An 11,005-nucleotide genomic window follows, 5' to 3' on the forward strand; every position below is an offset into this window, starting at 1 on the left:
TCTTTGTCTGATATAAGTATCATTGTCCCAGATATTTTTCATTTCTTTTTTCATGAAACATCTTTTCCATTTTTTAACTTTTGGTCTTTGTGTGTCTTTTAATCTGATATGGATTTCTTATAGACAGTATATGTATTATTCTTATTTTCTTATTTATTCAGCTACCCTATGTGCTTGGGTTGGAGCATTTAAAGTGATTATTGATAGGTACATAGCCATTGCCATTTTATTATTCAGATTTATCTTCTTCCCCCTTCCCCACTGTCTTTAAGACTTCCTTTTAGTATTTCTTACAATACTAATTTGGTAGTGATAAACTCCTTTAGTATTTCCTTATCTGGAAAACTTATCTCCACTTCAGTTTTTTTTTATTGATTAAGTTATTACATATGTGTCCTTATCCCCACATTACCCCCATCCCCCCCACTCATGCCCTCACCCCCCTGTTGTCTGCATCCATTGGTTAGGCCTATATGCTAGCATATAAGTCCTTTGGTTGATCTCTTCCCCCTTATCCCCACCCTCCCCTACCTTCCCTCTGAGGTTTGACAGTCTGATTGATGCTTCTCTGTCTCTGGATATGTTTTTGTTCATCAGTTTATGTTGTTCATTGTTTTCCACAAGTGAGTGAGATCATGTGATATTTAAAATGATAGCCTTGCTGGGTAGAGTAGTCTTGGTTGTAGATCCTTGCTTTTCCTCACTTTGAATATTTTGTGCCAATCCTTTTGGCCTGAAATATTTCTTTTGAGAGATCAGCTGACAGTCTTATGGGCTTTCCCTTATAGGTAGCTAACTGCCTTTTTCTTGCTGCTTTTAAGATTCTCTCTTTGTCTTTAACCGTTGGCATTTTAATTATGATGTATCACGGTGTAGGCCTCCTTGATATCATATTGTTGAGAATCTTTGTGCTTACTGAACTTGTATGTCTATTTCCTTCACTGGATTGGGGAAGTGTTCAATCATTATTTCTTCACATGGGTTTCTCTCTCTTTTCTTTTTCTGGTAACCCTGTGATGCAAATGTTTGAATTTTTATTTTCAACATTTCTGGAAGCCAAAAATATTAAGTCAATATTATCAAGAAATTCTTACTTTTCCCTAACTATATGTACAGTAAATGTCATTTTAGAATGTGCTGCACTTTCTCTTTTGTCATATCTTCCTGGAAAGCGTTAGGCACTCACTGAGTGAGTTGGAGTAGGATAAGGTCCTGTTTCTCCAGGTGTGCATATTAAGTTTGGCGAGTCTCACAAGAGCAGAAAGGAGAGCTATATGTGTACATCTTATTTACAAAGGAGTGAATCCTGGAGACCAATGACCTCATTATTGATTGAGATATCTGGTTGACTATGACAAAGCACTAGGAATTTGAAGTTAAGATAACTTTGATTTTCACTGAAGAGGCTCACCCTTATGGGCACTCAAGATTTGGTGGTAATGGATATGAAAATAATACTTAACATGTTTGGTCCATTTTCTGAAAATATTGTTAAAAATTATATAAAATTTTAATTACTTTAAAAGTTCAACTCCTTGAATTTTATCAAACTCCATTAGGGTATAATTCTGTGGCCAGAACTACAATACAATAGTTTAAATTTATATTTATCATGATTTTGCATGAAGGTACACTGCTTTTTGTTTGGCTTGCAGTATCTGACCTAATGATTTCCAACTATTTTTTTTTTCTTAAAAATCATGAAGAAATATGACCAAGGAAAGGAATGCTTCCCTAATTATAATTCATTTCCCATAAATGAAAAAAAAAACAAAAAAAAAACCCTAGCATTTAAGAAGCGTTTCTTCGCCGAAACCGGTTTGGCTCGGTGGATAGAGCGTCGGCTTGCGGACTGAAAGGTCCCAGGTTTGATTCCGGTCAAGGGCATGTACCTTGGTTGTGGGCACATCCCCAGTGGGGAGTGTGCAGGAGGCAGCTGGTCGATGTTTCTCTCTTCGATGTTTCTAACTCTCTATCCCTCTCCCTTCCTCTCTGTAAAAAATCAATAAAATATATTTAAAAAAAAAAAGAAGAAGTGTTTCTTCATAGGGGAAAAGAAGCAGAGCTCATTTTTCTTTATAATTACTAGCTTTGAGTAACCATGTCTGATATTTGAGCAAAATCTTCCTAGGACCTGAAGACAATTGTTAGGAGCTTGTTGTTTTTCAAAACAAAACTACATCCTGGCTTATGAGATGGCAAATGCTGGTGGATTAGGCCAACTAAGAAAGGGCTGGAAATGTGCTATTTTACATAATCCTCAGCAACACACCAAATTGTTTTTAGTTATTCTATTGCCATGTGTAAATACTGTATTAAACATTAGACATGATTATAAGTGCTTGATTTAAAAAAATATATAGGCAAAAAGTGTATCATTTTTCTTCCATCTGTAGGCTGCTTACTCTGTTGATTACTACAGGTTCAGTATTTGGTTTCCATAATTTTCTTTATATTGAAGTGTCACACTTCATTTTAACTTGAAAATTGATATTGTGATGCGTCTCAAAAATGAAAAAGCTTGAACAAAATGGCAATGATTTTCATTCTAATAATTCTGAGAAAACCCATAGAAATAGCAACTCTTTGCTTTTGCTTCGCATTATTGGTAATACATGACAAACCAGTTCAAACAACTGTTATCAAGCTATTAAATTTCCTTGCTTTAATGTAACTATATGTGCTTGAAAACAAAAATAGAGAACTCTCTTCACTTGAAGGGCATTACCATTGCTCATCAGTTTCTCTGGTTGCAAAGCAGTCCTTAGCTTGCTCTTCTGCATACACTCGGAGTTCCTTGCTTATAAAACTGATGTAATGTCATAGATTTAAATCATCTTCCAGAAAATTACTACTGCAGAGGGTAGACTCATTTTTGCTGCCTGCAGAAATCATTAGATGAATAATTTTTATTTTGAAGGTTATTTGAAGGTTCTAGGACAGTGATGGCGAACCTATGACATGTGTGTCAGAGGTGACATGCGAACTCATTTTTTTTGGTTGATTATTTTGTTAAATGGCATTTAAATATATAAAATAAATATAAAAAATATAAATCTTCGTTTTACTATGGTTGCAAATATCAAAAAATTTTTATATGTGACACGGCACCAGAGTTAAGTTAGGGTTTTTCAAAATGCTGACACGCCTTGCTCAAAAGGTTCGCCATCACTGTTCTAGGAGGTCTAGATCATTTTTCACAAGACAAACACAGGACGTTGAGAGCCCTTGCTAGTTGATGGTGTTCTTTGCCTTAGTTTTCTTCATCCATCCATTAATTCTGAGATGAGCATATTCCACTGTGATTTTCATAAAATGCCCTTTCAATTGACTGTGCGAGAGCCTTCAGCTCATCTGGAAGTTTTAGCCAGACTGACTTCATTAAAACTCCCCACCCCCACTAATTATTAAAGCAATAAATATTTACTAGTAGCATTTTTTTAAAAAAAATACAGAAAAGTAGAAAATGAACTGGGGGAAAATATCACTCATAATTCCTCTCCTCAAAAGGAACAGTATTAAACTTTTGACCTCATTCTTTTTAAGTTCGACTTTCTGCTGGATTGGTCCACTGATCCAACACTACTGGGAATTTTGGCTGTGATATAGAAGAATCTTCAGAAATGTTGAGGGAAATCTTTCTCTATTAGAGTTAATCAACTTAGGCTTAAAATACTTGTTTGTTAAGCACATGGTATGTAGTATCAGAATGGTACTCCTATTCATTAACTGGAGAAAAGAGGAGAAAAATAGTGCTCTGAGTTGGGATAGAGAGTGCTCAAAAAGACCACTTCATTCTTGGCAACCATATAGGCTGCATTAAGAAGAGTAAAGTATTAAGGACAATAGAAATGTTTGAAGATTTACTCTTTGCCTTAAGATTTCTTTTATTCATAACAATGGCAGTCCAGGAGTAAAGGGGAGGCAAGCTGTTTTCCGTGCGACGTGACCCATATACATATAGCTCTGCAAGTAACACTGCCAATCATTTCCCTTGAGTTTCAGAATTGTATACCCAACTCTATCTCAAAGCAAATATATCATTTATCCATTTCTACCCTCTTCAAAGGAAAAAAGCACACACACCCAAGCTTCTACTCATTTTGTTCTTATTATGTTAGTGGATAATATTACTACCTATACTGTCACCCAAGACAGAAATCTAGAAATTATCCTGTAATCTTTCATATCCCCAACTACAAATCTTCTTCAAGTTTGATACAGTAATGGCTTCTGATTTTTTCTTAATGACTTTATTTCCTTTAGCATCACCACCGGTTTGTCGATATCCTCATCATTGCTGTGCATCCAGTAACCAACAAAGTACCTGCCACGTTGGTCACCCAGGAGATGATTGTGAGCATGATTGTTTCCTTAAACATTATGATTCAGAATGTGAGCCCCAAAAAGTCTCAAATATCTTAATCCTTTTTGATCTCACTTCATAACGTTCATACAACCTATGATCTAGGAACTACTATTAACTCCATTTAATAGATGTAAAAATTGGAGCTAAGATTGGTTACACATAGTCACCCACTTATCAGTGGTGTAGCTGGGATTCAATGCCATATGGTTTGATCCAGGGCCCCCATTCCTAAACCCAATTGTATTCTACTTCTTGATAATATATCAAAACTCATGGTTAAATAGAGTAAATAAACAGAATACATAGCATGGTGTTTTGTCTATGGTGGTAAAATAATACATATTTGACTGACTAAATTAAATGAATATATACTAGTAATCAAAGCAAATCAAACAAAAGAACAAGCAAATGAGGTCCACACTTAATCGTCATTATTTATTAAAGAATAAAGAAAAAATGTGAGGGATATCAGGAGACTTTAAAAAATACTTATAATATCAAGTGAGTACAATATAATTCATTGGATTAACTGAACAACTTCCTTGTCTTTTATGAATCATTAAAATAAATCCAAGTAAGGAAAATATTTCAATGAGGGAGAAACAAATAATACTTTATAATTTAAGGGGAGTTCTGCATGTTCAGAGTATCCTTTTGCAGGTCAGTCCATCTGGCAGAGAATTACAATAGTGCCCAGGTAATGATGAAGACTGATTCTATGCAGATCTCCAGGCCTCCAGCACCACAATTCAGTGTTTCCATCTCTCCCTTCTACCATTTAACACTCACAGCTTTACCACCATTACATGACATAGGAATAGGTTATCTGCCACAACCTTTTGCAGCAAGGATTCAGGATCTGGAAAAGGGGCTGTGCACAAATGGATACACTAGACAAGAAATATGAATTTAGAAGGCATGGGGGAGCCAGGCGAATAACTTCCCTCTAGCAGAGAAGCTCCCTGAAAGCTTTTATTTACTTGACTACACATTTGCCCTTTAGGAATACAAACAGGCATATGAATGGTAAAGTTTGGTAAACAATAAAAGGATTATCAGGTTAGGGGATTGCCTTCAGCCATTTGGCCAGCAGCAGGGTAATATAATGCTGATTTTTAGACCTGCTGAATATCAAAGTCCATTAGCCTTCTAAAGGACTTCTCACATTTATTGGTCTTCTCACTATTGTTGGTCTTTGCCACCAGCATTTCACCCTTTTTGTTTTCTTAATAAATTTAGAAAGGTGTATGCCATTTGCAGTGCTCGGGCCTTTAAGATTTTTTATTCTGCATCTGCAGACTAGAATTAAACATATAAAAATAAGAATGAGATAGGCAATAGTGGTTAAGCTAAAAAAACAAATCTAGGGCGATCCAATGAAAAGGATTGAGTTCTTTTATGTCCTTTTAAAAATTGTTGTCAGGTATTTAAGGAATAATTCCATAGTAGGCTTCTTTCTGGGCCATCAGTTCTCTTGTGGCATGACAGCAATGATATTCGAGTTCTGAATGGTGGATAAATGGTGGGCAATGGCAATGCAGGTCTGAACTTCTTTAGCTTTGTCCAGGGCAACCTGCACTGACATACAGCTGATGACTGCTAACATGGCAAGGTGTTTTTACCATCCCCCATCTCTGGACTGTTTTTCCTCAGTCTCGTCAGCATGTTGCTTGGGGCTACTGCTGTCTGTGGTTGGAGTAGTCTGGTCAGTTCTTCTCTCAGATCCATTGTTGAAGTTTCCACATGGGCTTGGAGGAGTTTTCTGGAAATACACAAGCATATCCTTGATCAAAGGTTAATAAAGGAAGCCTTCCATAAACCAGACTTGAGATTTTTTCTATTTAACCAGACCATTTTCCTTTGGCTTATTCTGACACCAGTGTAATTCCATGGGTGTCATTTCAGCATTACAAGTGAAAAACTTAAAGTAATTTTAAGGCTTGATGTAGTTTACTCACAGGAGATTTCTTCACTATTCTCCCTTTTTTGTTTTTCAAGTTGGGATTTTAGAGGCCCTTGAGGCTGATGTATAAGCTTTGTTTAGGGAGGCAAAATGCAAATTATTTACTTTTCTTTTTGAGGCCTAATACATTGATTTTTAATTAGAGTTTTCCAGATATTTGAAGGAAATCTATTTCTGATTTTTCTTCCAATTTCTAGGCCACATTTAAGGAGTTTATTTTTAAAACCCTTTTTCTTTCTTTTAAACAGAGCAATGAACTTGATTGCTTTTCAGAAATACCAATAGAAGAGAGGTATGCTGACAAATACTGTAATGCATGCATATCAAGTAAAAGTAACTCTCTTTTTACTTATGGTGTCTTATTAATGGTGAGATTTAATGCTTGAATAATAACTTTTAGTTTACTTTGTAAATATTAGAGGAGGAGATTTTAAAGTTCCTCCTTTTATTAAGCTTAAATTTACTTTTAAACAGCATTCTTTTTGGCTAGTGCTCATTTGCATATGTATGCAAGTTTTACTTTGGACTTTGTTAGAACAAATTGCTTAAAAAATATTTGCTTCTCATATAACTGAGTTTATATGAGACCTTGATTATATTATAAAAAACTAATTTATTAAGTAACTAAATTAGGCATTTTATTGAAAAAGTAAAGTAAGCAAACCTATACACTTGACCTATGAAGTACAGATACCACTCCACCTCCCAGACTACCTGAAGAGCAGGCTGCCTGAGGCTTCTTGTCTTAAAATTCTGTTGCTGAAGAATCTGGTTTTGCTTAAGAAGTATTCAGCAACTTTGTCCTGCTAAGCTTAGAGGTTGAAACCTTTATAAAATTTAAAATATATGTATTTAAATAGAACACAGTTATTAATTTTTATTTGATAAATCTTTCCATGTGATTTCAAGTATATTAAGTTGGTCTAATTTAGTTCAAAAATATTTCTTTTAAGAGAAGGGTAAATACTTGAATTATTCTAGAGCCCTTGAAATGTGCTAAAGTTATTTCTTGGTTAAAGTCTAGAAATATAACTTGGAAAGACTATCAAATATAGATAACCCAAAGATTATTTACTTTTTATAATTATTCTAAAAGATGATAATTAAATTTAAACTGGTTTTTATATTAAAAACTAGAGGCCCGGTACACGAAATTCATGCACTGGGGATGGGTAGGGGGTCCCTTAGCCCAGCCTGTGCCCTCTGCAGTCCGGGACCCCTCCCTCCTTACCGCCCACCTGCTTGCTGCTTCCTACCGCTCAGCTTGCTGCTCCTTAGTGCTGCCGTGAAGGCCTTGGGTCTGCTGGGTGCTGGGCCTGTGGGTTTGTGTCTCCAATACTCCCAGCAGCCCCAGCACCTTGATGGAGGGGCTTGGGGCTGCTAGGTGCTGGGGCTGTGGATCTGTGTCTTCGATCAGGGCCCCAGCAGCCCCAACACCAAGGTGATGGGCCTTGGGGCTGCTGGGTACAGCCCCCCCCCCCCTCCCTGTGTGTTTGGGTCTTCTATCAGGCCCTCAGCAGCCCCAGAGCCAAGGTGGTGGACCTTGGGGCTGCTGGGTGCCGAGCCTGCAGGTTTGTGTCTCCGATCAAGCCCCCAGCAGCCCCAACACCGCCTCAGCGGGGCTTGGGGCTGCTGGGTGCCAGGCTCCCCTGCATGCTTGTGTCTGTAATCTGGCCCCCAGCAGCCCCAGCACCGCCTAAATAACTTAAGGGAAACTTTATTTAGTCTTCTTTTAAAAGCAATCTAGTTTAAAAATGAGTTGCAGTTAAGAGAGAACAGAGAACATAGTACCTAAGACTGAGATACACAGACAGAGGAGAGGCTGGGCACTGGTCAGGGGCTTACATGCCAACTGTTCTCCACCTGGGAAATGATGTAAATTCGGTTTCTTTAGTTTTCTGCTCAATGGTCTTCTCCAGCGAGTGGAGTGGCATCTGCTCGCTTCTCCCTGGGGCCTGGCTTGGTGGTCGCCTTGGGGTCTGGCTGCGCTCCAGCGGGCTCCGCACCGGCCTGCTTGCTCCGCCTGGCCCTGTCCACACATTGCTTCCTCTGAGTCTTCCTTGGGCGCAGCCCCGGTCCATCAGCTCCTCCTGTGTCTGCACCGCTTCCACAGGCCGAGAAAGAGGCCCACAGGGAGTTCAGGTCTGCAGGGAGCTGGTCCTCTGCTTTCAGAACCTTTGGTATCTCCACTTGTAATTGTTCCGTTCCATGACCTTCCTTCCCTACCTCCGGCGTCTTCCCAGAGCACCGCATGCCTGCCCTCCAGCAGCAGGTTGTCTTTGTGTGACTTTCAGGGCAGCCTTCAGGGACTGGTGGCCGCACTGCGGCCCTTCCACGTTGGGCGCTGGGTCTGAGGCCCGCCCGGGAAGGCAGGCGGCTCCCCAGCAAGTTCTGCTGCACCAGGCGCACGTGCGCTTGCCCCCCACTGTGCCCTCCAGGCATGGCGGCTCCACGCTGTGCTCAGGGCCTGGGGGTTAAGCAGCAGGGTGGACCTGATGCGGTAGAGCTGGGCCAGCTGGGCCAGCTTCCTGTGCTGAGCAGAGATGGGGGGGGGGTGGTGGTGGCTCAGGCTGGATCCTGGGGGAGGTCCCTGAGGGCAGCTCTCTGCTCCTCCTGGCGGGCCCTTTGGGCTCCCCTGCCAGGCAGGCGGTCCTGCCCTCCATTTCTGATAGCTGGGAGCCACTGCCAGGGCTTGGTGCGCCCCCGCAATTCCAGCGGGGCCCAGTTCGTGAGGGGAGCCCCGAGTCCTAGTGCCGGTGGCTGTGGCAGCCAAGCAGAGTTCCAACAGACTGCGGCTGGGGGCTGGGGGCGCCCCCTGGGTGGCAGCCCCTGCCAGCAGCTGCAGGAGGCTGGCCTCAGATTTGGACTTAAGCAGGTGGGGCAGGCGGGGCAGCAGCTGAACAGGGGTGCGGCAGCAGAGGCGGGGAGAGGGTGGGGGTGAAGGGGCCTGTGGTAAATCTAGGGGTCGGGGGTGGCTCCACCACAGGGGCTGGGGTCGCAAAGTCTTGCAAGGAGGTGGGGGAGAGGGTGCCGTAGGCGGAGTCCATGGAGCAGGAGCGGCCGTCCCCAGGGCCCAGGGCCAGCAGCTCTCTGGTCAGTGTGACAGATGAGGCGGTGGTACTGAGGGTCATCTCGTCCGACTGGGAGCTGAAGGGGCCGCCCTCGAACTCGGGAGAGGAGAGCGTCTCCCCGGGCTCCAGCACCACCACGGCCAGGGTCTCCATGGAGCCGTCCGAGGCGCAGTGCTGGGAGTCCAGGCTGTTGCTGCTTTTGCGCAGGATGGAGGGGGAGCTGGCGGCGGAAGTGCCACTCTCCCCACCCTCCTCTTCCTCTTCCTCCTCCAGGCTCTGCAGGTGCTGCTGGCTGCCCGCGTGCTCCTGCGCATGCAGCTGCTGCAACTGGTTCTGGGCATTGTAAATGGAGTCCACCCAGCCCCGGCACAGAGCCTGCCCGCTGGCCTGGAACGTGTAGGCCCCCACGGCGCTGTGGAACTCGTTCAGGTAGATGAGGAGGAAGGAGCCAGGGTCCCGCAGCTCCCGGCACACGATCTTGTCCACCAGCAGCGGTGGCCTGATGACCCTGTCCCCTCAGCCTTCTTCACTGCCTTGGTCACTGAGAGCAGGTCCGTGAAGAGGAAGCAGTACACATCCATCTTGCTGTGCTTTCCCTCCTTCATCCTCAGGCTGCCCTCCAACAGCAGCTGACGCGTCTCCTCCGGGGAGGCACCAGGGATGGGCCGGGTCAGGTCCAGGTGCAAAAATTCCTTCAGGAGCTTGTTCACCTCGTCGTTGCTACCCTCCACCACCTCGTAGGCGTCCATGCAGCTCACCACAGCGGCCAGCTGCTGCCGCATGCACGTGTTCATGTGGTGGATGAAGCGCTCCACGGAGCTGATCACGGTGATGACGGCCTCCTTGGCACGCGGCTCACCCGTCTTCCTCAGCACCGACTTGAGCAGCAGCGGGTACTGGGTGAGCCACTGGTGGGGCTTGGCGAGCATGTCGCTCAGCTTCAGCCGCTGGCACTGCTGGTGCTTCTCGGCCCACGTCACCTAGGCCGCGAAAAGGTCATTGTCGGGCAGCAGGCTGCGTGTGTACTCCATGCAGCCCTCCTCCTCCATGCAGTACCGGATGTAGGGCTTGAAGAGGGAGCCGAACATCAAAAGCCTTTGAGGAGGTCCCGGGTTGCAGCAGCCCCGCGTGCGCTGCACCTTCTCCACCATCGGCGCCATCACGCTGCCCCACAGCCCGCGGTGGCGGTGCAGATGCGGGATCTCGGGGATGTTGCTGAACAGGAGCAGGGCGTGCAGGTGTCCGGACTCCTCCCCAGGGCGACCCTTCACCCGGGAGTCCCCGCGCTCCATTCATCCCCTCAGCCAGCGGGGAGAGCCCTCCGTGGGTCCGCTGCTCTGGGCGCTGGGGAGGAGGAGACCACGGAGGGCGAGGCCCTGAAGCAGGAGGAGGCCCCGGAAGGTGGGGAGCTCCTCAGCATGTTCCGCTACACCAGGTGCATGTGCGCCCACCCCCACCCACACCCTCCAGGCCTGCGCAGCTCATTGCTGCGCTCAGGGCCTGGGCAGCGCTCCAGGAGCAGGGCGTGCAGGTGTCCGGACTCCTCCCCAGGGCGACCCTTCACCCCGGAGTCCCCGCTGCTCCATTCACCCCCTTGGCCAG

The 11,005-nt window shown here is 44.3% G+C and overlaps 1 pseudogene; it reads right to left on the reverse strand.

Moving 5' to 3' along the window:
• Positions 1–8,634: 8,634 nt before the first annotated feature.
• Positions 8,635–10,695, reverse strand: LOC132235152 (pleckstrin homology domain-containing family G member 5-like; annotated as a pseudogene).
• Between the last annotated feature and the right edge of the window lie 310 nt (positions 10,696–11,005).

This window comes from Myotis daubentonii, chromosome 1 (genome assembly GCF_963259705.1).
Source record: "Myotis daubentonii chromosome 1, mMyoDau2.1, whole genome shotgun sequence".
NCBI lineage: Eukaryota > Metazoa > Chordata > Mammalia > Chiroptera > Vespertilionidae > Myotis > Myotis daubentonii.